At 43.2% G+C, this 26,996-nt stretch overlaps 1 protein-coding gene across 4 annotated transcripts in view; it reads left to right on the top strand.

Moving 5' to 3' along the window:
* The first annotated feature begins 3,328 nt into the window (after positions 1 to 3,328).
* The window catches only part of MCTP2 (multiple C2 and transmembrane domain containing 2), a 237,448-nt gene continuing 213,780 nt past the window's right edge, over positions 3,329 to 26,996 (top strand). The window contains exon 1 of one of the 4 annotated variants that reach the window (XR_005838055.1): positions 3,329 to 3,480. The gene's annotated coding sequence lies outside the window, so the exon portion shown is untranslated. The remainder of the gene's footprint in view (positions 3,481 to 26,996) is intronic. The other 3 variants (XR_005838054.1, XM_040642742.1, XM_040642743.1) reach the window with 3 other exon arrangements.

Genomic DNA, 26,996 nt, shown 5'->3' with positions numbered 1-26,996 from the left:
CCAACTGCAGGAAAACATGTAGTTAAGTGGCTGAGCTAGGAGTGAGTCACTAAGTGTGGTCTCTCTACACCTGCCATTATAAAAAGGGGATATGTTTTCTATAAACTGTCATGACAATTACATGATAAGAAGAAACCGAACTGAGTAAATATAATAATAAAGACGATTCGCACGAACAGTACCAGGAATGCCATTTTCTCAAGGCCATGTAGCAAAGCGCATTTGCTTCTTAGGGCACACTGAACATCTGCCATGTGGATAGGGTGGATTAAATTTTGCCTTAACCATGACATGGATTTCACCTCCCGGAAGGTCTGGATCTATATATTTATATCTCAGTTCTTTTCCCTATTTCAGCTTTTCTTGGCCCAGAAATGACGAGAAGCACCGAGAAAGGAAAATGTGAGGGATGCTGAGTGTCAGGCTTTTATGTTACTGTCAGCAGATCTCACGAGCCTTTTTCTTGGGCTTTCAAGGGATTCGTACTTCCAAGATGAGCTTTGAGGGCTTCAAATAGAGCTGGACTGGACTGACCACGTGGCCAGCTCTCGAGGGATGGCACAAGGAGTCCTGTTGTGATTCTCTAGGAGCAGAGGAGAGCTGGAGCTTTTGACCCTACGCAGTTACAGACAGGATCTTCTCTGTTTTAGAAAAAACAAACAAACAAACAAACAAACTCCTTTAACTCCATGGGCAGGGATCCTAGGTGACTATAGCCACCGAACTTGTCCTATTTAAATTACTCTTGCTCATTCCAACAGGCACAGTGGCATTACTAACAGCTCCAGGGCAGCGCTCCTGCAATGTGACAGGCAGCCTCAGCTGTGGTAGCAAAGAGCACATGGGATCTGCAGAAGACACATCTACCATTCAAAATGGAAAAGAACAGGTGACACTATTAGATCGCCATGCAACCCAGCACATGTCGTCTAGCATCTAAGAGCAATCGTATCTGGTAGGACTCTCGCCTAAATGCGAACAGTGGGAAATCCGCACCTCGAAGATCACATCCATGATAGAGTTGTTACTTCAGGGGCTATACATCTTGCTGTTCATGTGAATTAAGAAAGCAAGACAGAGAAGACCTGAGATTTTACGTTATTTTTTTAGAAAAGTAACAATTACGACATCGAGGACAGTGCCTATAAAACTTGGTTCGAAGTTGTTTACATCAAGAAATTCAATGTTATGACAGTGTATTGAAAATTTATCCGCCACATATGTGAGCGCAGCTGCTGCTCTAAGTGCTTCTTGTGGTCACATAGTGAAGCCCAGTTGGTTAAAGCAGTGATATTATTTCCTGGATGGAACACACTAGAAAGAGGCAGGCAATATATTTGGACAATTAAAAAAAAAAAAAAAAAACCAAAAAAAAAAAAAAAAACCAAAAAAAAAAAAAACTTCAAGAAAGCTTGACAGAAGAGTATCTTGTGGTGAGAGATGAGGAGGTATGACCTTAGATTTCTGTCTCTTTAGATGTTTCACTTTCTGCAGCATTTAATGATTGAAAAATGCTGTTAGCCATTTTCAGCTTGCGGTTGGGCTGCAGGAACCACAGAACAGAAACCCCGCTGTGGCAGGAGTTGGAAGCAAAAAGCTTTTTTGTGTGGGTTCACTTAGTATTTTAATTCCATTGTATTATTAGTGGGCTTCCAAGGTGTGGCGGTTATATCTCCTATTTACTGCTCCTTCCCTCCTTCCTGTATCCTTCAGTCCCCCCAACCCCACCCCACTACCTTCCCTGTCTAAGGCAGGGGAAGCAGCCTGCGAGAAGGCCACCTGTGGGAAAACCCAGATGTGCCATAGGCTCTGGGGACACTCCTCTGACTCCGCTAACTTGTTTCATACCTTCAGGCCAATGGTTTCGTGGTTCTGAGGCTCATTTTCCTCATCTTAAGCCAGGAATATTATGAATTGTTTCACAAGTTTGTGAAAATTAAACGTGATCCCGTGTTGCAGGCCAAGCCCAGAAATCAGTGAACAGTGAGCTGTTCTGTTCATTCACTGGGAGCTGCTACTTTAAGTATTCTTTGCATGAAGAGGGCAGCTCCCTTCGCCCAAGTTCTCATGTGTTCTAAATGCTTTTTCTCCTGGCCCCCAACATTTCTTATCGTACTATTATTCTCATTAGACAACGTTTCATAAGTGCGGTTCATGGGCCAGGACACTGTGGTTAAGTCCTTTATGAAAAGCACTTAATTATTTCTCAGAATCCATATAGTAGCTATTATTTGAATCCCAATTTATTAAAGACAAAATGGAAATTCAGAGGCATGAAGTGAACTCTCGGGTTTATACCACCAGTTGCCAAGGCAGGACTTGATGAAGTCTCTCTGACTCCAGAGCCTAGGCTCTTAACCACCAATTACACCAATTAAACTCTCCAGCTCACAGGCCACCCACTCCCACAACCTATAGAACGCCAGGTCTGTCCCACACCCAGTTTGGCTCCTGTAACTCTCTTGCATCTAATTTCTGCTGTTCCGTGGGGGTGGCGGGGTGTGTAGTTCTGACCTTCCGGGAGGCAGGGATCATTTCCCGCGTATCGCGTATCGTACCTCCTCCTGAACCACCCAGCGCCTTGCAGGGCAGACTCGGTCGGTACACAGGAGACAAGGGCTCCTCAATGGAAGGGAAAAGAAACTGACCAGGCAGAGATCAAGAGCAAATAAAGTGCAAGAAGAGTACAGCAGGAAAAGGAGAGGAAGGAGGAAGAAAAAGAATTCAAGGGAAAGGAACCAAGGGCAAATATTTGCTGAACGCCTTAGTGCCAGTCATTGGACCTAAGGATCTCTAAGGGTCTCTGAGTAGAAGTATTCAGCGCGCTGGGTACGGAAATCAGCCTAATGTTTCCAGACCAGGAACCAAGGCTCAGCAAACAGAGCTCAGCGCATCTGGGTGGCACACAGGGCAGGGGTTTAATGGGGTGCCTGGTTCTGGTACCTCCTGCCAGGGTCAGAGCGGTAAAAACGCAGGTTGCGCTCTCCCCACTGATCCCTTAGGGAGTGATGGCACAAAGGGGGCACTCCTCTGAGTATCCGCGAAGACACGTTACTCAGCAATTGTAAGTTTGCAAGTCACACTTGTCCTCTTCCCTCACTTTGAACTCAGCTCCCCTAGTCACTGCCAGACTGCTGGGGCACATCTCCCTCCTCTTTCGAGCCAAGCCAGAAGAGTGAGTTACGAGCGATCTCTTCGTCTTCGCCCCGCCCGGGCCCAGGGGCTGCAGCCGGCGGAGCCAACGGCAGCCGCGGCCGCGCTTAGGTGGGAGGTGGCTCCAAGGTGACGCGCGGCCGCCTCCGCCCCCTGGAGGCGGGGCTGGCGAGCGGGGGCCGAGGAAGTCGGACCGCCCGGGAGGTGCCCCCGCCCTCGCCGCGTCCCAGCTGCTCCTGCGCGTGCGAGCTGCGGCCACGGCGGGTCCCGGCAGGTGAGGGGCGCGCGCCGGCTCCTCGGCGGCCCCGGGGACGTGGCCTCGGACAGGTGAGGGCGGCGCGGGGCTCACCTGGCAGCGCGCGCGGGAGGGGCGCTGGGGTAGCCGCCGGCTCTCTTCCGGGGCGGGCGTCTGCTTGCCACCGAGGTGAGGCGCTGGGGTCCCTGAGGGTCGGGATGGGAATTCAGTGGAGCTCCTTCCCGGGAGCTGCGGGTTCTGGAATCCAAAAGGTGTGCCCAGGACGGGAGGCAGAAAGCCGAGGCGGGTAGTCCTGGAGAGCGCACGAAGGGCGGGCAGCTTGCTCCAGGAATTCTTGGCTTTTTAAAGGACACATCTTTGGTCCCCTTGGGGCGCAGTGGAGTTAGTCACTGCCACCGCCCGGACTCTTTCTGCAGAGGTTAGCCCCTCATTTCTGTGGGATTTGATGCGCTCCCTTCGTGGAGACCTGAAGGTTCCACTTTGGTTCCTAGCGCAGGCGTTTGCGCAGCTGCACAAGAGCGGAGAGCCTTAGGAGACTCGTGTAGGTTACAGAGTGTCTTCAACATTAAAAAGAAACCCCAGAAAACCAAAAAACCCCAATACGGTGATAGTGGTGGTGAACTTGAGAGGCGATTGCTTCCGCAGTTAGTTCCTCAGCGCCCGGTCCGTTTATCAAGCAAATGGGGACGCCGATGGCTTTTAGAGATGGTTGAGTTTCCATAAACGGGTTAGAACATCTGCAGGAACTTCTGTGCGATGGCTGAGGGTTTCAGCGGCGTGTAGGTACTTACGTAAGTGTGGACTGGAAGTTACATTGCCAGGGGCCACTTCGAGTTTCCAAACAGCTTTCAGGTGAACCCTGGCACTTTACAAAAACCTGCTTCCCAGCACACTGGCAGACAGGTTTGTCGATTATGATTTCCATTGCATTCATTTTTCGCTTGGGTCAGCAGCATTTCAATTCAAAAAATATTTGTTGTATGCCTTTTAAGGAGGAACCCCTGTGAGAATCAGGTTGGTGTGCTGTTCCGTAGCACAGGTGTTGATACAAAGGGGCGCTTAGGGCACTCACTCCGCACAGGTGGGTATTCAGAAAGAGCAGTGGCAGGGGGGCACCTCTTTAATCTCTGGTAATAAGCCTTTAAATGCAGGGAGAATGTAAATCTTTGAAGAATATCCGTCATTAGCCTAGTCTGACATCCAAACGGACAAGGACAATCAAAAAACCATCCTCAAGATAAGGTTATTAAGAATCCATTCTATGCCACCCACCATGCTGGGCACTTTATCTTGTTGGTATTATACCAACACCATGTAGGTATTATACCCCCCTGCACAGGTGAGAAACTCAGGCAGAGAGGAATCCAGCAGTTTGTTGAAAGTAATTAGCGGGCTGAGAGCTGAATGTGGGTACTTCTGAGCACAAAATACATGCTTTTTCACTATTCCATGGTGCTGTGAGACGTATAGTGTAAATCTGGCAGATTTAATGGAAAATAATTCAAATGTATTTTCCTAAAACAATCCATGTCAGCTAAAGTGACCATGATGAATAAATTGAGTATTGCTTTCATTCTCTTTGTGTGGTTAAACTATGACCAGTCTGGGGCAAGAGGATGAACAGCCATTTTTTTTTTAATATAAAGTTTATTATGTGTCTTCCTTAACATATTTTTAAGGACCCAAGATATCAAGAGGCACAAATCAGTAAAACTTTGTAGGTATTCCTTGCGTACTACACATTGAAGTAACAGTTATTTTTCATATTATTCATATCCTTTAACATATTTCAGCTTGATTCCATATCTTCCAGATGAATAGAAAACACCGTTGTCACCTAGAAAGGACTTTGTGTGTGTGTAGAAATCTATAATCATGTATGAATATACATAACATTTGTTTTAAAAGATATATCTATTTTTCCTTAAATCTGTCTCTAGAAGTGTAGAGAGTACTGCAGTGCACTTATCTGGGAAGGAATCCTAATATTCCTAATTTAGCCTTTGAGCGAATGATCCATGACAACTCGTAATTTCTTTAAATTCCTGTAAACCACAAAAGTGATTTTCAAACTACAATTATACTGTACAGGATGAGAATGAAAATAGTCTTTAGAATTTTAAATATTTCCTGACATGGGGAGCACTTGCTTTCTTAAGCCCTCGCCGTAATTACTAATAATTGTTAGTGATTACACACAGAAATTGAGGGGGTTTCATAATTAAATTATCTTACGGTGTTGGGAAAAAAGTCTCTTTTTGGGTGGGGGAGAGGCTTTTTGCCTGTGTTGGGAGGCTCAGGTAGGATATATTCTGCCTGGGCTGTGCCTGGCACAATTTTTATTTTCTCTGTCTTCATTTGAGAGTGAAACCGACAACACACCTTGAACTCCTCTTTAGGAGTATTTGAAATCCTGCCTAGAATGTGTTTGTAGAAGTGTGATTGGCTTGGTTAAGATGCTCTAATCGAGGGGCTGAGAGTGATGAATGAGAGAAATTTCCAGAAAAGCTAAAGGGCCAGGGAGCGGAGTATGCATGAGATGTGAAATGGGCAGATCTAGATTTTGTGACACCCGAAAGGCAAATGATTCAGGGATCCTCTTTAAGAAAAATCATGCAAAATTAGTTACGAAAGTGAATGCTTCAATAGAATGGAAAAAGAAATGATAACCGTTTGCTGGAGGTTTCTTTCTCTTTCTGCTGAGATCTTTTTGGGCAGTTTACCAGAAATGCTTACATAAAAATGCTTCCTGATTGCAACCCTCTCTGCCTGAGAACACTGAGCATCTCCTAGCAGCTTGTAGCACTCATAGAGGCCTCTGCCAGTGAGAGGCCAGACGCGAACTCTCCATTATCGTCAAAAAGTAAGAGGCCAGTTGTGGCTGGAGGCAAAGGACTCATGGCTCGTTGAGCAGAGTAGAGGTTGGTGGCTGGGGTGGGAGGGATATTCGGCTTATCGGGGACTCGGGGCATTTCATATCTAGTGAAGAGTCTGGAGGGGAAGGCCCAGCGCTGACTTCTAGGACCTTCTACTTTGCTTGGCTCTCCAGGGATGCCTTTGGCTGTTGGCTCTCCCAGCTCTCATGCTACCAGTCATCATTTAGTGAGGGTTTTCTATGTCCCAGGCACTGACTATGGTGAGGTCCTTTTTGCCCGGGAGCTCCTCGCCTCATGGAGCTGATTTCAGTATGACAGCACAGTGTCATAGGTGCTGGCCTGGAGCGTGGAGGGCTGCTGATGGGCTGAGTGGAGTTTGGAATTGTTGGTGGAGTTACCAAGATGAAAGAGTCCAGGGAGGGCATTCTAGGTGCATGAAGGGCTGTAGAAAGCCAGAGATTGGACCCACACACTCTCCTCCATGGATGCAGTGAGGCCCCTTAGTGCTTCTCAACATGTCCTTCCAGACCAGCTGAACCCGCGTGACTGGTTTTAAGGTATTAGAAATGGATATTCTCAGCCCCCATCCCAGACACTCTGAGTTGGAAGTCCTGTGTCTGGGGCACAGTGATCTGCATTTTGAGAAGCCTTTCCGATTGTTCCAGTGTATGCTAAAGTGTGAGACCCACAGCTGTTGGTGTTTCAGAGAGCTGGTAGGGCGTAGACTCCCCTCCCTGGGGAGATGGTAAGAGGGGAACGGGATTCATACTAATGCTAACATATTATGATTGTAATATGAGTATCATCTATACCATGATCTCTGACGTGTATTGAGCACTCAGATTGTACTCAGGTGTTGTGCTAAGAAATAGGAACTCTTTTGGGGCACCTGGGTGGCACAGCGGTTAAGTGTCTGCCTTCGGCTCAGGGCGTGATCCCGGCGTTGTGGGATCGAGCCCCACATCAGGCTCTTCCGCTATGAGCCTGCTTCTTCCTCTCCCGCTCCCCCTGCTTGTGTTCCCTCTCTCGCTGGCTGTCTCTCTCTGTCAAATAAATAAATAAAATCTTTTAAAAAAAAAAAAAAAAGAATGTTGTCATTCCTCCTAGTGGGAATTTCTAAAGTTTCAGAAGCAAATGGACACAATTGCATATATGTGATTGAATAACATGGAAGTCGCCCTCTTCCCCGTCATGATTATGGGCTCATATGGATTCCCCCCGTGGGTGGAAGGTGGCCTTGTTTTGTAATGTGGGTTTCATCTGGGTATTAGCATGGGGCCTTTCTTCTAAAGCCCACCTCCCTGTCCCGGACACAGAGGGCTTGAAGGTGATGGTGTGTTTGTCCACGATGTCCTGGAAGGTATCTAGAAGAGCTGTGCTTTGCATTTTCACAGGTTTCTTTTTTTTTTTTTCTCTCTGAAAACGATTTTTCTCCACACTTCTATGTATTTTATCACGAAATACCGCCATCATTTCAGGAAGCATGAAAAAAATACAGCTATAGATGTGAGGACATGTGTGAGTGTGTCTAATGGTGGTTTGCTTTTGGGTGTGGACCTCAGGTTACTGAGTCTTTGCTTCTCCTTCAGAGACATATGCTTAGACAAACATTAATTTGAGCGTAGGGCAGGCAGCAGAATTTAATTCTGGGAGTGCTGGCGGTCTCAGCCATGCATTCATGCATCCGCATGGTCATTTGTCGCCTGCCTAGTTGTGCTGAGTGTGAATGTCAGGCACCGGAAGGAGATACAGAGGTGGCTGGACAGATGTGATCCCTGAAGACCAGTAGGACAAACTTGCTCTGCAGTGCTGTGGCTGAATGGAGTCAGATGCCCTAATTCCTGCAGTGAGTCAGCCGGAAAGGAGTTTAAGAAGTTATCTTAGTTCAGGAGAGAGGTTGTAGGGCTTGGCTTAAGGCAATAGAGAAGCAGAGGTGTGTGAGGGTTTGAGAGATTATCTGGGAGATTGCGTAAGTGACCAGGTAGATGTGGGTGATAGGAGAGAGGGAGGACTGGGGCTGAGGTTTGTGCCTTGGGCCCCTGGGTTGGTGTTAGCACCACAAGTCAGGACTAGATGAGTTTCATGGACATAGTGAGTTTGAAATGTCTGGGTGACTCCAAGACAGAGGTTTGGGTGCATTGAATAATGCAGCAGATAGCACAACTGAATAATTCAGCGGACTGAGTAATATCAACAAATGAATAATGCTGTCTCCCAAGGAGAGGGTGGAAGGGAGAAGCAGGAAATGTGGGCATTTCTCCCGGCGTCAGCAGGGTAGGCACAAGTTCCAATTCCGTTGATGTGAAAGGTGAAAAAAGTTTACTTCTGCTCATTCTTGAGAGGGTGGAGATAAATTTTCTGCTCACTTTGGCCTGTCACATGGTTGGTAGCCTGAGATCTGGCCCGTGGGGGGAGGGTGGCAATATGGAACAGCAAACAAGGGCTGGGCGGAGCAGGGGTGACAAGGGGCTTGTTGAAAGTTTGTTTGCAGAATTGGAGCCCATATAATTGTCATAAGGTAAAATGCTTGCCATCTTTCCCCTTAATCAGTTATTTTCACTTGTTAAAAGTACTCACTATACCTATCATAAATATTAATATCATATTTATTATATATTTATATATCATATATATCCTATTTATTATAAATTAATATGTATCATATTATAGCTATCACATGTATTATAAATTAACTAACTGGATCATCTTGTAGATCATACAGATTGGCCAGTGCTGCTTTGTAGATGCTGCTGATACCAATATTACAAGATTAATTTTTGTACAGAATATTAGGTTTCCTTAGGTGCTCAGGGTTGAGCCGAAGTCTTGTTTAAAACCTGTGTTACAAAGTGGTTGAAATAAATAAATATGTGTTCTTTTATCCAAAAGCTATTAACTGAGCATGTGTTATGCAGAGTATGTGCTAGAGTTTTCATTGTGAATCAGACCGATAGCTTCCTGTCCCCTGAGAGCTTACAGCTAAGATGGGAGGTCGGACAGCTTAACAGGTGCCTACAAGAAAGTGTGCTGTTTGCTAAGGATAAGGCACAAGGTTCTGTGGGAGCCAGGCGGGAAGGGGCAGCCTCCAGAGGCCGGGCTGCCTACACTTAGCAGGACTGGTTGGCTGGAGTCAGCCAGCGGTGGGCAGAGATCCCCCTGCGCAGGGGGCCCAGCACCGAGCAACGTTTGGAAAGAACAGACAGGTTTTCAGAAGTTGATGGATGGATGCTTTTGAGGAGCTAAAAGTTTATGATCAACCTTGTCCATTAAAAGTCAGAAATACGAGAGGTTGTGATCTGGTCAGGAAAAACTAGAAAAGAAAGTATTACACTTATCTGTGTGACTGTTACCACGTTCAGAGCCAAGAAGCAACTGAGGTGACAATATAAAAATAAAACGAAACCCCAATCAGACCGGAAACAAAAATAAGGATTGTGAGGATTATGTGATGATTTGTGTTTTGAGTGGTGATTGGGAGGGGACTATTTTTCGCATCCTGAAAGATGTTGGTGTTTAGTTTGAGAACTTCATTTATCGGAAAAGGACACTGTATTACCTGGGCTGCAGTAACCAACATCATTACTGTAACAGTCTTGCCTAGTGCACAACGTTACGTAATTATTACATATATACGTTTCTAGTCTGAAAATGGCCTTCGGGATCGGTTCTTCCAGATCCTGTTGCTACTTCATGAATGAGCTGGGCCCCGAGGTGCCCCAGGCTTGCTTACCTTCACCTGATCAGTCTGTCAGGTGAACGTGTCTGTCTCTGTCCTACAAGGACGCACTTCACTTGAGCAAGAATCCTTGCCTGTTGCTGGAACAGGCCCTATAATGAACTGTCTCCGTCTTCTCTAAGTCTATGTGTCACTCATTTTGAAGATTTTATTTATTTGAGAGAGAGAGAGAGAGAGCACGAGTGGTGGGGAGGGGGAGAGGGAGAGGGAGAAGCAGACTCCCCACTGAGCAGGGAGCCTGACTCAGGGCTCGATCCCAGGACCCCGGGATCATGACCTGAGCCGAAGGCAGACGCTTCACGGACTGAGCCACCCAGGCTCCCCTTGCGTCACCCTTCTTACTTATTTCCTCTCTGGTGTGGTTGTCATACACTTTGTTCCTACAGAGTTGAGTGTTTTGGATATTGTAGGAATCTTTGGCAGAAGTTGCTTACAGCATTTTAGGCCTGTCCAAACAGGCAGAATTTCTCTGACATTTCTTTCTTTCTCTTAAATCTATTTGGGCTGGCACAGAAATGTTTTAGCTTTAGCAAGGAATGAGAAAGAAAGGAAACCCAGGAACTTTCCTCTGTTAATATTTGAACCAGAAGACATGGCAGAACTGAGAAGGCCCATGATAAATTGTTTCTAAACATCATGAACTATTTATGTGATTAAAAATAAAAAGTTTGAACAGGTCGGTGCAGCCCTGGTCATTAAGAACAGATTGGTATTTCGTTGCTTTGTTAACTGCTTCCTTTCCAACTTCCGGCTTTGGGTCAATTTCTGCCTTTATCGCTGTGAGCTCAAGATCGTAATGTGTAATTGAGCGCTTAGTTTTTGTGTTCATTGCCAGTATGTGCCTTTTCATTGACAATGTTTTTTCTTTTGGTGGAAGAAGTTCTTTTGTTTTCCCTGGTTTATAGGACATATGGACTCAGTATATGTCAGGATATATTTCATTTCATGTGCCAGCTCCCTGGCACTGCTGAGCTTCTCCTAGGAACCTTATTCTCAGGAACAGTGCTGGGTAGGAGTCATCCCCATTTTAGAGATGAGGACACTGAGACCCAGAAAAGCCATGTAAGTTGTACCGGGTCACCCAGTTGGTTGGAATTTTACTTTTTTCCCCCCTACTGTTCCATCCCCAGCCAGGGCTACTGTAACCATTCCGTTCTGACTTATTTTGGGGGGAAGTTGTTTAGCCCCAAAACCAGGGAGTCTCCAAGACCCATGACAACTAAGACACTAGGTGTTTCTTGGTATCGTGGGTTTGGAAGCAGCTGCTCAGTGTATTCCCAGGCTGAATGCAGAGTTGAAACCCTTCACCGCAGATTCTGCTTTAAAAGCCACATCGATAAAGCTTTGGAATCCTGCTAAACCCTGTTCTGGAGATGGATTTGGCAGGATCTTGATAAATATACCACGTTAGAGCAATTTCCTGCCAGAAGATTGTGAGTACATGAAGCTAGATGCTCTGAAAAGGTCTCTGTCTTTCATCTGACCCAACTGATGCCTTAAACACGTAATTGTTATCATACATTCGTGTAGCAAAGCAAGCAGTCACGTAAGTGTAAACGCCATGGTGAATTCCATGTGAGAACAACCCCGTGAGAACAACTTCACTGTGTTTTTATGCTTTTTAAACTGATGTCAGCTTTTAAGTATATACAGATGTTGACATTTTAAAACCCAGATAAAATTCTCGTGGTGCTGTTGATTGGATCTGGGTGCTTTTTTTTTTTTTTTGCTATTTATTCATTTATAAGTATTAAGCCCAAATGAGATCTTTTAAGGGTCTGCAGTGTACAGATAGGGTTGGGATATTCTGGTTGATGTGGTCTTGGAGAAGCTAGAGTTACTTCTGCTGAATGTTCTGCTTATCCCCATGGGGACTTCTGAGATACCTCTTGGGAACCTTCCTTTTATCTAGATAGAGAGTCTGCGTTCTCTTAGAACACGGAAGCAAATTCAGAATACATATTTCGAGCTCTATTCATTACACTTCCTCTCGGACTGTATTTTACCTTTCTGCTGAAGCTGATTTGGTGGCCGTGGGAAGCAGCAGGATATGACCAAAGTTGCCCAGCACCTGTCCTCATGTTCACCCATCACAGCTTCATGTGCCTTTGAGTAGAGCACTCATCAATGTTGTCTGTATTCAATCCAATTTGAAGTCAGTCTCTTACAGGGGCGCCTGGGTGGCTCAGTCAGTTAAGCATCTGACTCGTGGTTTCAGCTCAGGTCATGATCTCAGGGTCATGAGATCGAGCCCCATGTTGGGGCTCCCTGCTCAGCAGGAAGTCAGCTTGAGATTCTGTCCTTCTGCCCCACACCCCATTCACACCCCCCCCCAGATAAATACATCTTTAAAGAAAAAAAAAGGAAGTCAGTCTATTTCATGATATGCAATGAATGATGAGTTTGTTGTTGTTGTTAAACTATTTTTTTAATGTAAATTTTGCTGAGCAATTCTGGATGTCTTGTTGGTATAATTTTGGTAGTGTCTCTGGTTTGTAGTAACATCCTGAATCTAGCCAGATGGAAAGCCTGCCCTGGCTATGAGATTTTTTTGTTGTTTTATTGTTGTTGTTTTTTGCTAGTGGCTGTGGGTTAGAGCTAATTGTCTTAGTGCTTATAAATCTTTGGTTTTATGGCTGCTTTTAAGATTACATGAGAAAGCATGTATGGAATAGTGTAGAGCAAAACTGCTTTTACATACACACATATATTCGCACTGTATGCTGCTATAGGAATATATTTGTTTTCTGTTAATAAGCACCAAATACATACTAGGGTTTCCGCTACAGAGATGTCTAGTCTGGGCTGAGTAACTTTTCATTGCATCCCTTTCTGCACAATTACAATTTCCTAAAGGCATACCTTGAAAAAATATTGCCAGGGTTAATTGGAGGCTGGGATAAGAGGGCTTTTTCTGTAGTCTTTAAAATGTCACTTAAACAAACTCATCCTCGGACGTGAGAATATTAATACTTTGCATTTGTTCAACTTGGTAAAGCTTTTAAAAAGTCTTGGTATTTATTTCCAGATTTTATCAGCCAAACATCTTCTCCATTTGCGATCAGGAGAACTAGTTCTTCAGCACATGCTACCTGAAACAATGGCAGAGAGGAAAGTGTCCCGAGTGTTTCTGTCCACTCAGTAAACCTTCCTGGAGGTCACTGCAGATGGGGTGGGCATGGAGTGGGACCGCTTAAGACATCCTCCAATAAGACAACGAAGGAGGCTCACACTGTAGCTCCCTTGACTCACCATGACTCAGTTACTGGGAAGAGCCCCAAGTCTGGACAAACCCTGGACTCAAATATCAGTTCTGCCATTTGTAGGACTTCAGTGTCTCCAGAGCTCTGGTTTCTCATTTGTAAAGTGGAGTTTGCAAATACTTACCTGGGGGTGCTGTGAATATTAGTCATGATCCCTGCAGAGTCCCTTGTGTATAACAGGTACTTTATAAATTCCTGTTATTCCAGGAAAAGAGGGAGTCTGGGTGCTTGGCCGTAAGCAAACCTGCAGACTTTGGAGAAGCGAGTGTCTACAGTGTTACTGTAGCTTTTCCCCAGGAATCAGACACCTCTGCACTGTTGGTGTTTGGCTCTATGTTGCCTTCTAACCAGAAGAATGAGAAAGGAGAGGGTAGAAAACATGAATGGGAGCTGGTACTAAATTGCAGAATTTCAGTTCAAAAATTAGCTTGAGACAGATTATTTTATTTTATTTTTTTTGGAGACACATTTTAGGGAGCGATAAAAATTGCCTAACACCAGTCCATTTTACCCAACGGGAGGCTCTTATTTGTAGAGTTGAGACACTACCTCCGTCTTTTTTTTCTTTAGATTTTTACTTTCACTTTTAAGGTGTTTTTCCTTTTGCATTTTTAAGTAAGTCTTGACGTTAGAAAGCTGATATTGGACATGCATGCATTGATTGTGTGCTGGATTTAGCATTTTCTTGGTGATTATAGTATAATTTGATGAAAGCCCAGCCATTCCTTGGGGAAACCAGACAATGTTTCCTAAATATCTATGGACGAATTAATACCTTGGAAGGTTGACTTTGGAAGGTGACACCTAATGGCTTCATTGGGTTCACAGCCTGCATTTCTGATTGCTAAAAAAGAGAAGAAAAAAAAAAAGTATTGATTCGCTAAGGATTTCGTGTTTAAATGGAACAAGGGGGAAAACAAAAGTAGTGTCTGCTTTCCAAAAGCACATCTCCGTGGAGAGTCAAGATAGATCTTCCTGAAAAGATGATTAGTGGCACCGTCTTGGGAGCAGAGAGGCGGGCGAGTTCTGTTTGGACTGAGAAGTGGAGGGAAAATGGGACTTGAATCTGGAAGGATGGGGAGTAAGTGACCCTCAAAGTCTTGTAGAGGTCGCTGGGGAAAGATCAGATTGTTTTCTTTTCTTTTTTTTTTTTTTTTTTTAAGATTTTATTTATATTTAGAGAGAGCGTGCAAGCGAGAGTAGGGAGAGGATCTCAAGCCGACTTCAAGCTCAACTTGGAGCCCCACTCGGAGCTCAGTCCCACCACGGGAGACCATGACCTGAGCTGAAACCAAGAATCGGAAGCTTAACCGGCTGAGCCACCTAGGCGCCCTGAGATCAGCACGGTTTATATCTGTTCCTCTGACACTGCATGGCCTCCTGCAGTTTTGCTGATAGGCTCTTTACAGTGCTGCCCCTTTTAGGAACGGAGACTGTGCACAGGAAGTTAGGGGACAGAGATAGAGGGACAAGGTGGCACAGAGAACAAGAACATGCATCTGGGCTGCTAGGCTTGCGTGTGGCCCTGCGACATATTCACTGTGTCACATCGGACAAGGAGCTTTCTGTGCCTCAGTTTGCCCATCAGTGAAATGAGGCTTCTGCTGGGATCTGCATTATCAGGTTATACGAATTAAAGGACAACATACCTAACATTTCATACGTGACGCGCCATGGTGAGGAGTAGCTGCTGCTGCTGTTCTGGTAAACATTGTCAGTGGGAGGCTCATTTTAGCTTTAAAGAACTACAGTATGTCCTGTTTGCTGGTCCTAATAGAGCCTAGTGATGCATCATATTTAAAAACTCATTCTCAGCACTTCAAGCTCAGTGGGGAGATTTGTTTTGGGTGTTTCAGGGTTGCTCCACACCTTTTTCTAACGGGTAGTCTATGAAATGAGTTGCAGAGCACATGCCATGAGAAACTATAGAACATTGGGAAAGTTCATTTGGGAATTATCAATTGAAGCTGTCATAGGATTGTGTCCACTTCATCGAGCTAGCCCTGGCATTGATGGAATCCGAGAAGCAGGGGGAAAAATCGATATAAGCTTTTTAAAAGATAGATGGTTTTAATATTGATAACAGTGTTCTTTACCTTTTCATTTGAGAGATGTGGCTGTAATGGAATGCCACATAAATACTGATGTGTACTGACTGCATCTGATATGAGTAACCCCTTGGGGTATTGAGACAAAAAGTTCAGTGATCTGGGCAAATGTCACTTTAATGCATCACTAACAGGTTGAGAAATACAGTCTTCAAATAAACCATACTTCATATGAGTGTAGGAAATACCCTTTAATCTGTATTCTAAAAATCTTTTAACCCACAGACGAGGAGAGACTTGGTCGTGTGTGTGTATGACTTGTTTTAATTCATCTGTGGCAGTTTTCTACATTTGCTTCAGATGTTTGGATCAGTTTGGAGGTGATTGAGGCATGTGTCTTGGAGATCTCACCTGTTGCCTTTTCTCCTGCTGGGGACACCAGCTGTCTCAAGACTGAAAAAGGATCTCAGCTTACCGAAATCCAAATGTTGATGGGAGGAGAGAACCGTGGCTGGCCGTGTAGCTTTGCAGTCATGCCCCGTTCAAGGGCCCATCAGCCCTTGGTGGAGAGTTTCAGAGATCCCCAGTTCTGTGGGCTTCTTTCTTTGCTGGAGTTCAAGGGCTTCGCTGGCAACCTCTTGACTGTGACTTTGTAAAGGTGATAAGATAAGTAGATCATTCCATTGATGAAATGATTGGGGAAATCCAGAGGGGAGGCTCGGGCAGATAAAATGAGCTCCATCCTCAGAAGGCTACACCTAGGCTTCAAATGAGGCTGTGTTGTCATTACCGATTGAATCTGCACCCAGCACATGAACCCCTCCCACACCTTATCACAGAGCAATCAGTATATTACCCAACAATAGTTATTTAATAATGAAACATTTATTGAAAAGCTTAACAGTTGTGAAACTTTTTTGTGTTGATGGAATATACTGGTCTCTCTGCTGGCTTGGAGTTCTGATAAATTTTCAGTCCTGATAGTAGAAGGAATTGCCCTCTGAATGAGTTCATTCATTCATTCTGTTCAAACTAAACTACTGTGTACCAGGTACTGTTCTAGGTGCTGAAGATGCAGGGATGAGTTAGTCACACACATCTCCTCAGAAGACTTAGTTATTGGGGGTGGGAGTGGATAGGAGAGACCAAATAAACCAACTAATGAAACAGTTTTGATTGTGAAGGCCATGATGAATGTCAGGTGTGACAGGAGATTATGGTGCAGAAGTGCAGTTTCATACTAGAGGGTCAAGGTCAGGGTGAGGGTGAAGGTTAAGGTTAAGGTAAGGCTCCTGGGGCTCCTGGGTGGCTCAGTCGGTTAAGCATTCGACTCTTGCTTTTGGCTCAGGTCATGATCTCAGTGTCGTGAGATCAAGCCCCATATTCATCTCCGTGCTGGGCATGTAGCCTGCTTAAGATTCTCTCTCCCCCTCTCCTTCTACTCCTCCCCAGCCCCACACTCATGTGCACGCTCTCGCTCTCAATCAAAAAAAAAAAAAAAAAAAAAAAAAAGGTAAGCCTCCCTAAGGAGGTGATGCTTGATCTAGACCTGAAAGAGGTAGGTGTTTGATCTATAGGGAGAACAGATTATATCACTAACAGGTTTGAACCAACAAAACAAAATCCCTAGACCTTCACTCCAAATGTTTGCCGTACCCATTTTTTCCCTTGTTGAGGGTTGCCACTTTCTCCTTCACGCAGGTGTTACTGTCAGACCTGGTAGGACTGAACATCATGGAAAGGATGGCCTCTCCAGGGCGAGGTCTTCACTGTGGGTTCAGTGAGCCTTCCCCCTTGCACACAACCCAGGTCGACAAAACTTTGCATCCGGCAATAGCTTCTGTTTTTACTTGCTGCTTACACTGGCTGGTCAGGTGAGCCCAGAGCTGTGGCTAGGCTTCCTTTAACTTTCCTTTCATGGCTAAAGCGTATGTAATTTCATGTGACACTTTTAGCTTTCTGCAAATGACACACTGTTCTATTCTCACTTGGTCAAGATTCTACCCACTTGTGTCAAGACACCTGCTGGTAATAAGAGCTTCCTCTTCTTTCATTCTGACTCTTTTCAACTATGGATTATTTTTAGCCTTTTCCTGTCAATTACGAAGCTTGAACTGTATTGAGTATTTATAGAAAATGAATTAAAGCAGCCAGTGAGGCTTTGCAAAGGTGCAAGTGTCTGACTCAAAAATCCTTTATGCTCTGTCACTGGAAACTCTTTCAGCAGTGTAGACCCTGCCATAGTGGCTTGAGAGTACACAACAGTATAATTTGGCCCTTAGAATAGAAAATAATTATAAACCAGCATTACTACTTTATAGGAAAGCAGAAATTTACTAAATAACATATTAAACCCAAACCTAGATGCTCTTCAAACACTTATGTAGATAGATTATTATACAGGTTGTTTTCCCTCTGGAAGTTTCTGTCCTGTATGGAGACAGTAAAATGTGAAAACTTTTAACTGGAAATAAATAAGAATTCTAACAACCAAATAACAGATCAGATTAAATAAATGTCTGTCATAATTCTCTGACACATTTGCACCAGGTGAATGAAGTGACTGCATTCAGTTTTAAGAATTTATTTCCAGGGGTGCCTGGGTAGTGCAGTCGTTGGGCGTCTGCCTTCGGCTCAGGGCGTGATCCCGGAGTTCCGGGATCGAGTCCCGCATCGGGCTCCTCCGCTGGGAGCCTGCTTCTTCCTCTCCTACTCCCCTGCTGTGTTCCCTCTCTCGCTGGCTGTCTCTCTGTCACATAAATAAATAAAAATCTTTTAAAAAAAAAAGAATTTATTTCTAGAGTATTAATTCTAAAACTCTCTACCTGGACTTTTCTATTGTGGCTGTGGGACCAGAACTAATTACCTATGTCATGTTTTGAGTTGCCAAGGCCTCTTGAGTTGATTGTTCTAAGGAAAATCATAGAATACTCTTGATCCTTGGACAGGATCTATGTTTCTGATATTAGTGGCTAGACAGAGATAGCAATTCATTGGTCTGGAGCCACTGTTCCCTTTTCTGAAGCCTAGGGCAGATTTTCATGCTGATAACATCACGTTTCCCACTGAGCCTCAGAATCATTTGCAATAATTGCTCTACAGGCAGCTGCCATCCTTTGATCCGAGCTGGCCATCAGAAATCCAGTTGTCAGCCAAGGTGATTTTGGATTGAACTTTTCCTTTCTGTTGGAGGAAAGCAGACACACACACACACATATGCAAAATACCAGTGCACACATCACTTTTATTTTCATATGCATTCATTGGACAAAATGACATGTCAATACTAAAGGGAATACAATTTTTAAAATTAAGAAAAAAGCAAATATTCTCTGCTTTGAAAAAACTGGCCATTAAAAGTTTTTCCATGTTTCCATCTGCCTAGTTCATACTTACACATCATTATACAGTGCTATAAGCAGAGTTTAGGTACAATTTTGTAGTTTGTCTTCCATTTAAAATTATAAATCATTTTCCGGGTGGCTACATAGCATCAGAGAAATACATTTTAATGGCTGCCGTAAGATTAGTGGTTCATTCTGTCCACAATGCGTGTAAATCTGTACATCTCTGGAATAGTATTCATTCTGCGCTAAATTTTCTAGGCTTGTAGTATGTTTACATTTTACATTAACCCAATTGTCATCTTGTACAACCGTGCAAAAACTGTCTATTCTTCACCTGCGATCACGGACTAATTTAACATTTCACATCGTGAGCGTGTATTGGGAGTTAGTATGAAGCCTGTGAACCATTATTATGGTATGGATTTTCTTTAATATACTCAGAATCTAAAAACACATTAAGGTAAATCACTGGGCTCTCCAAGGAACTAACACCGTGGAATAACCTTGAAAACAACTTTATCTAAGTGAATTTATACCTTACAGTGGGGGACTGAGAGTTGTTTATTTTTCCTTTTATTAGCTCAGTGAGGGTCTTTGTATCTCAGTTGTTTAATTGACATGAACTCCACAAGGTGAAATCATTCAGAGAACAGTCCTAAAGTTAAGGGAAAAGTGGCTCAAAAGAATACATTTTGATTTTTATGTTTATTTATAGAATTCAGTGTGAAGGGACCAAGATAGCACAATCGACAACACAGCCCAACAACTCCGGGGCAAAAACGATCCATTCTAGGAAAAAAGCTGTCTCCGTTGTGTTATTAAAAGTGAATTGGTGTCGAATATTTATAGAGTGAAAGGCAGTAGAAAATGTCCTCATAGTCAAGTTTTAGCAAATATTTTATCCAAATGAGAAGCCGTATATTGATATTTATATAATGACATAGAAGGATGGCTATGAAAAATGATTTGAGAGTAGTGGCTCTTTGACTGCCGGTGTATAAATCTGTGGAAAGTTCACATATGTGTTTAGGCTGGAAACATCTCTTAAAAAATCAGGACAGCTCCAGCCCTGTGCTTTCTCTGTCATGCCTCAGCCCCCACCTCAGCTCAGCCTGCGTAGGTCTTGTTCCTTTTTTGACACCTGTGGCCACCTGGGTGTTTTGACCCTGTTATAGTAACATATATATCTTATTATTTTACCTAATGCAACCTCTTTTTTTTTTTTTAAAGATTTATTTATTTATTTTAGGGGGGTATTTGGGCAGAGGGAGAGAGAATCTTAAGCAGACTCCACATTGAGCACGGAGCCTGATGCGGTGCTTGATCGCATGACCCTGAGATCGTGACCCATGAGATCATGACCCGAGCCAAAACCAAGAGTCAGACTCTTAACCGCCTGAGTCACCCGGGTGCCCCTACTGAATACAACCTCTTCAAGGTACCACTTTATAAATCCATATGGTTACTCCACCGTGGCTTAAAAATCAGTTTTCTAACTTATGTAAATTTTGTTTTAAACATTGGTAAAATAAACATAAAATTTATCATCTTCACCATTTTCTGAGGGCATAGTTCAGTGGTATTGAAGTCCATTCACATTGTTGTGTAAGCATCACCACCACCCATCTCCAGACCTGTTTTCATGTTGCAGAACTGAAACTCCGTACCCAAAACAGCCATTTCTCAACTTTCCCTACCCCCAGCCCGTGGCAACCACCATTCTATTCTCTGTCCCCATGAATTTGACTACTCTCAGTTAGTAGAGTCATATAGTATTTGTCTTTTTGTGACAGCCTTATTTCATTTAGCATAATGTTATCAAGGTCCATCCATGTTGTAGCATGAGTCAGAGTTTCCTTCCTTATAAGGCAGAGTGATATTCTTTTATATGCATATACCGCATTTTGCTTATCCATTCATCCAGTGATGGACACCTGGGATGCGTTCATCTTTGGCTATTGTGAATAATGCTGCTATCAATAGGGGTGTACAAATAGCTCTTCAAGTGCCTGATTTCACTTCTTTTGGGTATATATCCAGAAGTAGAATTGCTGGAACATATGGTGATCTAATGTTTAATTTTTTGAGGAGCCATTACCCTAGAGCCTGTACCATTTTACTTTCCCGCTAACAGGGCATAAGAATTCCAGTTTCCCTCAATCCTCACCAACACTTACTATTTTCTGATTTTCTTAAGATTTTACTTATTTACTTATTTGAGAAAGAGAGCGAGTCCGGGGAGGGGCAGAGGGAGAGAGAGAATCTCAAGCAGACTCCTCGCTGAGTGTGGGGCCCGACTTGGGGCTGGATCTCACGACCCTGAGATCATGACCTGAGTCGAAATCAAGAGTTGGATGATTAACCAACTGAGCCACCCAGGCGCCCCTGTTTTTCTTAATAGTAGCCACCCCCATGGGTATGAGGTGGTTATTTTATTGAGGTTTTGATTTGCATTTCCCTAATGATTAATGATATTGCATGCAACTTCTTTTTAAAAAGTTTACTGCAGGTGCAAGACACAACCTTTTTCCTTGTCATTGAAAGACAATTACCTGGAGAATCAAAAGCTCTGGGCTTTAACCATATCTCTATCCTAATTAGCCATTTGACCTTCAGTTCTATTTAACAAATTTTAATTAGACCTCTGCCATCCAAATAAGACATGAAAACGGTAACTTAGAGGGAAACATCAATTGTAAGATTTTTGAGGGGGGTGTGTCTATGATTAAAATCTGAATTTTGCATATTTACAATGTCCACTTATTTGCTTTTACATGTCTTCATTTATGACTTTAATTTTTAAAATTTAGCCTATCTTAATGAAATGATACTGTTCATTCACAGCATCTTCACTGGCATATTCTTACGGAGTATCTCTTTCCTCCTCACAGCAGAGCATCCTGAAAGGGTGTCTCTTGTCATATCTTTGCTTCCTGCCTTCCCAGCTTGCTGCCTTCTAGTTCCTGTGTCGCCAAGGTCTGTGCAGCCCTCCCAGTAGCCAAAAACCATGGATGCTCTTCTGCCTTCCTCAGTCTACTTCTGTCAAGTATTGAGATGGTTGCTCACTCCCTCATTGAAACTTCTTCTGCTTTCAGCTTCCTTGATCCTGGTTCCTTTTCCTCCCTGACTCTCTTGTGTCCGCCTGGCCAGTCCTTAGTGTTGATGAAGAGTTGCCTTTTCTCTGTGCTTCCACTAAAAGTCTGTGATACCTGTAATTCTGTCCTTAATCCTGTTTTCTTTTCACTTTACACACTCTTGGGAAGGGGAGGGATGGTCCTATCTTCCTCATTTCTATCCCAGACCTTGTTCCTAAACTCTAAACCTGAATATCCAGTTGGTCTATAGTCTGTCTCAACTTTGGTATTTTATCAGTCTTTGAGCTGAACACATTCAACATGGAAATCATCTTGCCTTCTGTAAATAACTCTTGTTCTTATTTCCCTGTGTTAAATGGAGTTCCATTAGATTCCTTGCTGCCCAAGAAACCTTAGACATTTGCCTTTGCCTCAGCCCTACCCTCCCAACACATACAATAGTAGATGACATATTTCAGCTTCTCCATCAATCCCCTAATCTTCATCCTAATTACTATTCCCTTGGTCCAAGTTCTTACTGTGATAGGTTGATACATCTCTTGTGTGTTCCATTAGCATCTCATTCTTAACACCTCATAGGTCATACCACCTTGTATTGGAGTTGCTTTATCTGCCTCTCCTACTGAATTCTGAATGCCTTGGGAGAGTAAGTAGTGTGTATTTTGTTCCTTGAGCCTAGGGGGAGAAAACACATACCTTCGTTCCCATTGCACTCTATTTTTTTTAACTCATAAAAAATATGAGCAGTATGATAGTCCCTTGTCTTTTCAGGTTATAGATCTAATTCTATTGTAATATTCATGCAATTAGAACCATTGAAGTCCAAAGATGGAAAAAAGGTTTCTCACCAGCTTAAAAAAATCTGGTGTTGTTCTAATTCAGTGGTGGGGCTGAAACCAACATCTGCTTTTAACGTGCCTCTATATGCTCTGCAGCACACCGTTTACTTTCACCTTCAATGACTCAGATTTTAAACTGTATAGATCAAGTTTGCACGTGTGTGGACAAGGAGGTTGGAGCCACGGTGGGTGACATGATAGAAAATTTTGAATACCTCGATGATGGATTAGTGTTTTCTTCATAGGGTTTGGATCTTCTTGTAATTCTTTTCTAAATTGCTTCTGTTTATTATTGCTACTTATTTCACAGGATAGTTAAATCCCATCCCTTTTTAATTAGCCTTTGTAATTTTCTGTACTGTTTCCCACTGTAATGCACCAATAATTATCATGTCCAGGGTGTCTCTTTGGATTTTTTAATTCTTAATAGAATTATTACTGACTTACCCCGAAGAGAGATTTGATGATCCCCAGTTAGGGATGACAAGGTAGTCTGTAGGTATAAGCACAGATTTTGTGGTTATAGAGAAAGTGGTTCAAATCTTCACACTGCCACATATTAGCAGACAAGATGCTTAATATTTATAATCCTTGATTTCTTCTCGTGTTCATTTTATTTTATTTTTTTAGAGAGGGGGAGAGACCGTGGGGTGGGCGAAGGGAGAGAGGAAGAGAGAATCTTAAGCAGGCTCAAAGCCCAGCAGGGAGCCTAGATGCAGGGCTGGATCTCACAGCCCTGAGATCATGACCTGACTCGAAATCAAGAGTCCGAAGGTTAACCAGCTGAGCCACCCAGGTGTCCCTCCTCTCATATTTAATAGAGTAATTTTACTCACCTCTGTTGTGGTTTGAGAATTCGAAAAATTCATAGACAAAGAGTTCAGTGCAGTGCTTACCCATAGTTACTACACAACAAAGGGTCACAAGTTATCACCCATAAACAAATTACCCACTTGAATTGGAAATTTAACAAATGTGTCCAGTATGTGATTTCTTGAAACAATGATTTCATATGTGGGTGAAATTGACGTCAACACAACTCAACTATACAAATGTTAAGAAAACACAGATTTTATATTCTGATAAATACTAAGTTACAGACATATTTGTTGGATGAATGAATGAATTTAAACTGTCATGCTTGCCCTTATGAAAGTAAGGCTTTAGTTTGCCATTGATCACAGCCTTAAATGATTGATGATTCTTTATTTAGAAATGAATGACTTTGCCAGAGAGAATTTCCAACTCTGTTGCATTGCTTGTAACTTCAATAATGCCACTGTATTATTTCTCTAAAGCTTGCAGTTTTCAGATGGGTTTAATCTGAAAGTTAAAAAAAAAAAAAGGTGTTATGCTTGGGAATGGTAAATGAATGTGGTGCCAGGCTTGGCCAAACTGGAATTTATGGACATACAACTTTTTAGAAGTCTCCATTTGGGACATCAGACACATTGTTCCTTTTTCCCCTAACGACAACATTTGGTAGATTATTATTGATCAATACTTTTAAAACTAGTTCCTAACTTTTTGATCTTACCACTACACACTAATTTGCTTGGTGAGATGATCAGTTTAGTCAGGACTGTTGACAGAAATAAATCAAATATATCTTTAGGGACGATAGCTAAGTTTCAAGTTTTGTCAGGCAGGTACTTTGGAGACCTACCAGTAAAAAAGGAAGAGCTCTTTAGAATTGTTACTATTTTTAGTAGAGAGCTGGCTTTCATCTCTACAGCTAAGATCTTTGGTATTAGAATCCATTTAATATAGAGGGCTAGAAAGTTAACTTTTTTAGCATTTTTGTTTTTGCCAAGCTCTTCTCACCATCTGAGACAATAAATACTTTAATCATTATTTATTTTATTTGTACCTGTTTTTGCCAAATAGTGAGATAAAGACCCCCAAGAATGGAGACTGCTTGCCATTGGGAATCCTGGGGTGCTTTGGTAGGAAGGAGTGGAGAAGGGCTCTGGGCTTATGCAGGATAGTATTTTTTAAAAGATTTTATTTATTTGAGAGAGAGAGAGAGAGAGTGAGCGGGGAGGAGAGACAGAGGGTGAGGGAGAAGCTGACTCCCTGGCTGAACAGGGAGCTCAATGCGGGGCTCGATCTCAGGACCCTCTGATCATGACCTGAGCTGAAGGCAGATGGTTAACCAACTGAGCTCCTCAGGCTCCCCTAGCAGGATAGTTTTAAGTCAGGACCAGGCGAAGCTGGGACCAGCTCTCTACTGGGCGCTGTTCTGAAGTACCTATTGGGTATCCCAGTAATCTTTGTTCAGGAGGCAGGAGGAATACAGTGCATTTGGGGGGAACTGGTCTGAAAGAAATCATTTTCAAAAGTAGTTGTTTGAAAGCTCTAACATGATCTGGGGAGACATGTTTTCTGCTGACATGCAGCTGGAATTCACTGTTAATGGTCACAGTATTTTTGGTCAGGGTGACTTTTATTTTCTCAGATGTCCTGAGAAGACTTTTTTTTTTTTTTTCTTCCTCCGCGCTGTCCAGAACAGTTCCTGACATATGGTAGGAATAAAATACACCTTTCTCTCCCCTACCACCCCATGTCTGCGGAATGAATAACAACTTTTACTGATGACACACTTGATTGTCCTTAAGCTGTTCCTGTACCCAATATGCGACTCCTTTCAGCCAGAAATAGAAATCCCAGTAAATACTTGCAAAATTTGCCTGGCGTTGTTTAGGTTGGGAGGCTTTGATAATGTCACAGGTGCATATCAGGAAGGCAACCTGTCTCAGGGATGGGTGTCTTTTCTGTGAGTGTGATTCTCAGCGAAGCAAAGGACCTCTTTGTAAGGAAGTGTAACCTTCCTGTTTTCTTCTTTCCCGAATGGATGGAATAGGCAGTGTAATGTAAAATGTGGTGTAGGGTTGGCATTTCCAGCAGGGCTATGGATCCACTCTTATTGACATCTGAATGGCCAGAAAGCTAAAAAAGGAAAAAACAAATAGCAAATGAAAGTCCCTTTGATCCTTTACTTCTGGCTGGTCTCCTTCAACTCTTGCTCGATATGGGACAGGCTCTCCACAGCAGCTATTGTGATCCTTTAGAAACACAGAACAAATCAGATCTATCCTGTGACCAACCTTCACCTCTCCATCCTCCCTGCTGCCTTGGCTTCCCCGCTCACTTAAATCTAAAGTCTTGGGGCGCGTGGGTGGCTCAGTTGGTTAAGCGCCTGACTCTTGATTTCAGCTCAGGTCATGATCTCAGGGTCCTGGGATCGAGCCCTGCGTCAGGCTCCTTGCTCAGTGGAGAGTATGTTTCTCTCCCTCTCTGTCTGCCCTCCCTCCCCCAAATAAATAAATAGATCTTAAAAAAAAAAAAATCTAAAGTCTTTGCTGGCCCCAGGTCCCTCTCTGATGTCATCTCTTCATACTGTCTGCCAGATCATGTAGTCTGGCTATATTGATCTCTTTGCCATTCTTAGGATACGGGGAGCATGCTTCTGGCTGTGGGGCTTTGCATGGACTCCTCTCTCTGTCTGGAATCGTCTTCCCCAAATAGCCAGGTTTTTCCTTTTGTCACTTAGGCATCTGCTTCTATGTTACCACTTCCTCTGTGAAATAACTCCGTATGCCCCCCACACATATACAACCCTACAGGAACACAAGCCTCCAGGAAGCAGGTCCCCTGTCTGATCTGGCCACTGAATTGATGAGTAAATAAGAGGTCAAGTCAGACTTGGAAAGCTGATCCTGGGAGTTAATTCAAAAGAGGAACTTTCAGAATTTGTGATAGATCAGACCAAATTTCAACCTTATCTCCTGTACATTTTGCAACTGTAACAGTGGTGTACATTAACAATGACCTGGGAGCATCCCAAAGTAAAGTCATTTTGTTTTGGGGAACATCACCACTGAAAGGTTACTTATGGTCTTTTCTGCATATTGACCTTTCCTTGTGCTGCAGGGTCATGAGAGTTTCTGATCCATGTCTGTTATTCGTGAAGTCACAGCTAAAGCAAGACTTCGGTTGACGAGATTTCTCTAACCCTGCACTATGGTAAATGGATTTATTTTAATGTTGTGACTTTTATTTTCTGCTCTAATTATGAATGACTCCTCTCTCAGAGGAGATGCAAATCTTTTTTTCCTACCTCTGCCCCATCACCTGGGTCCACAGAGAGGCAGCTGTGTCTACTTTTGAAAATGCAAATGATATGAATGGTTTGGAGGAAGCAAAAGGAAACAGTGCATAATGTAGTTTGTAAGTGTTAGAGTAAACTTGAGACAAATGAGATCATTTGTTGAAATTAATGCTTAATGGATTTCCCTACAGAAACTCCCTTTAACAGAGGTGACAGCAGTATTTACCGAAAACCCTATTTGAATCACACTTCCTTTTTTTTTTTTTTTTTTT

This window comes from Ursus maritimus, unplaced genomic scaffold (genome assembly GCF_017311325.1).
Source record: "Ursus maritimus isolate PB19 unplaced genomic scaffold, ASM1731132v1 scaffold_27, whole genome shotgun sequence".
Taxonomy (NCBI): domain Eukaryota; kingdom Metazoa; phylum Chordata; class Mammalia; order Carnivora; family Ursidae; genus Ursus; species Ursus maritimus.
Note: the sequence above shows the minus strand (reverse complement) of the source record. Positions and strands in the feature narration are given on the sequence as shown.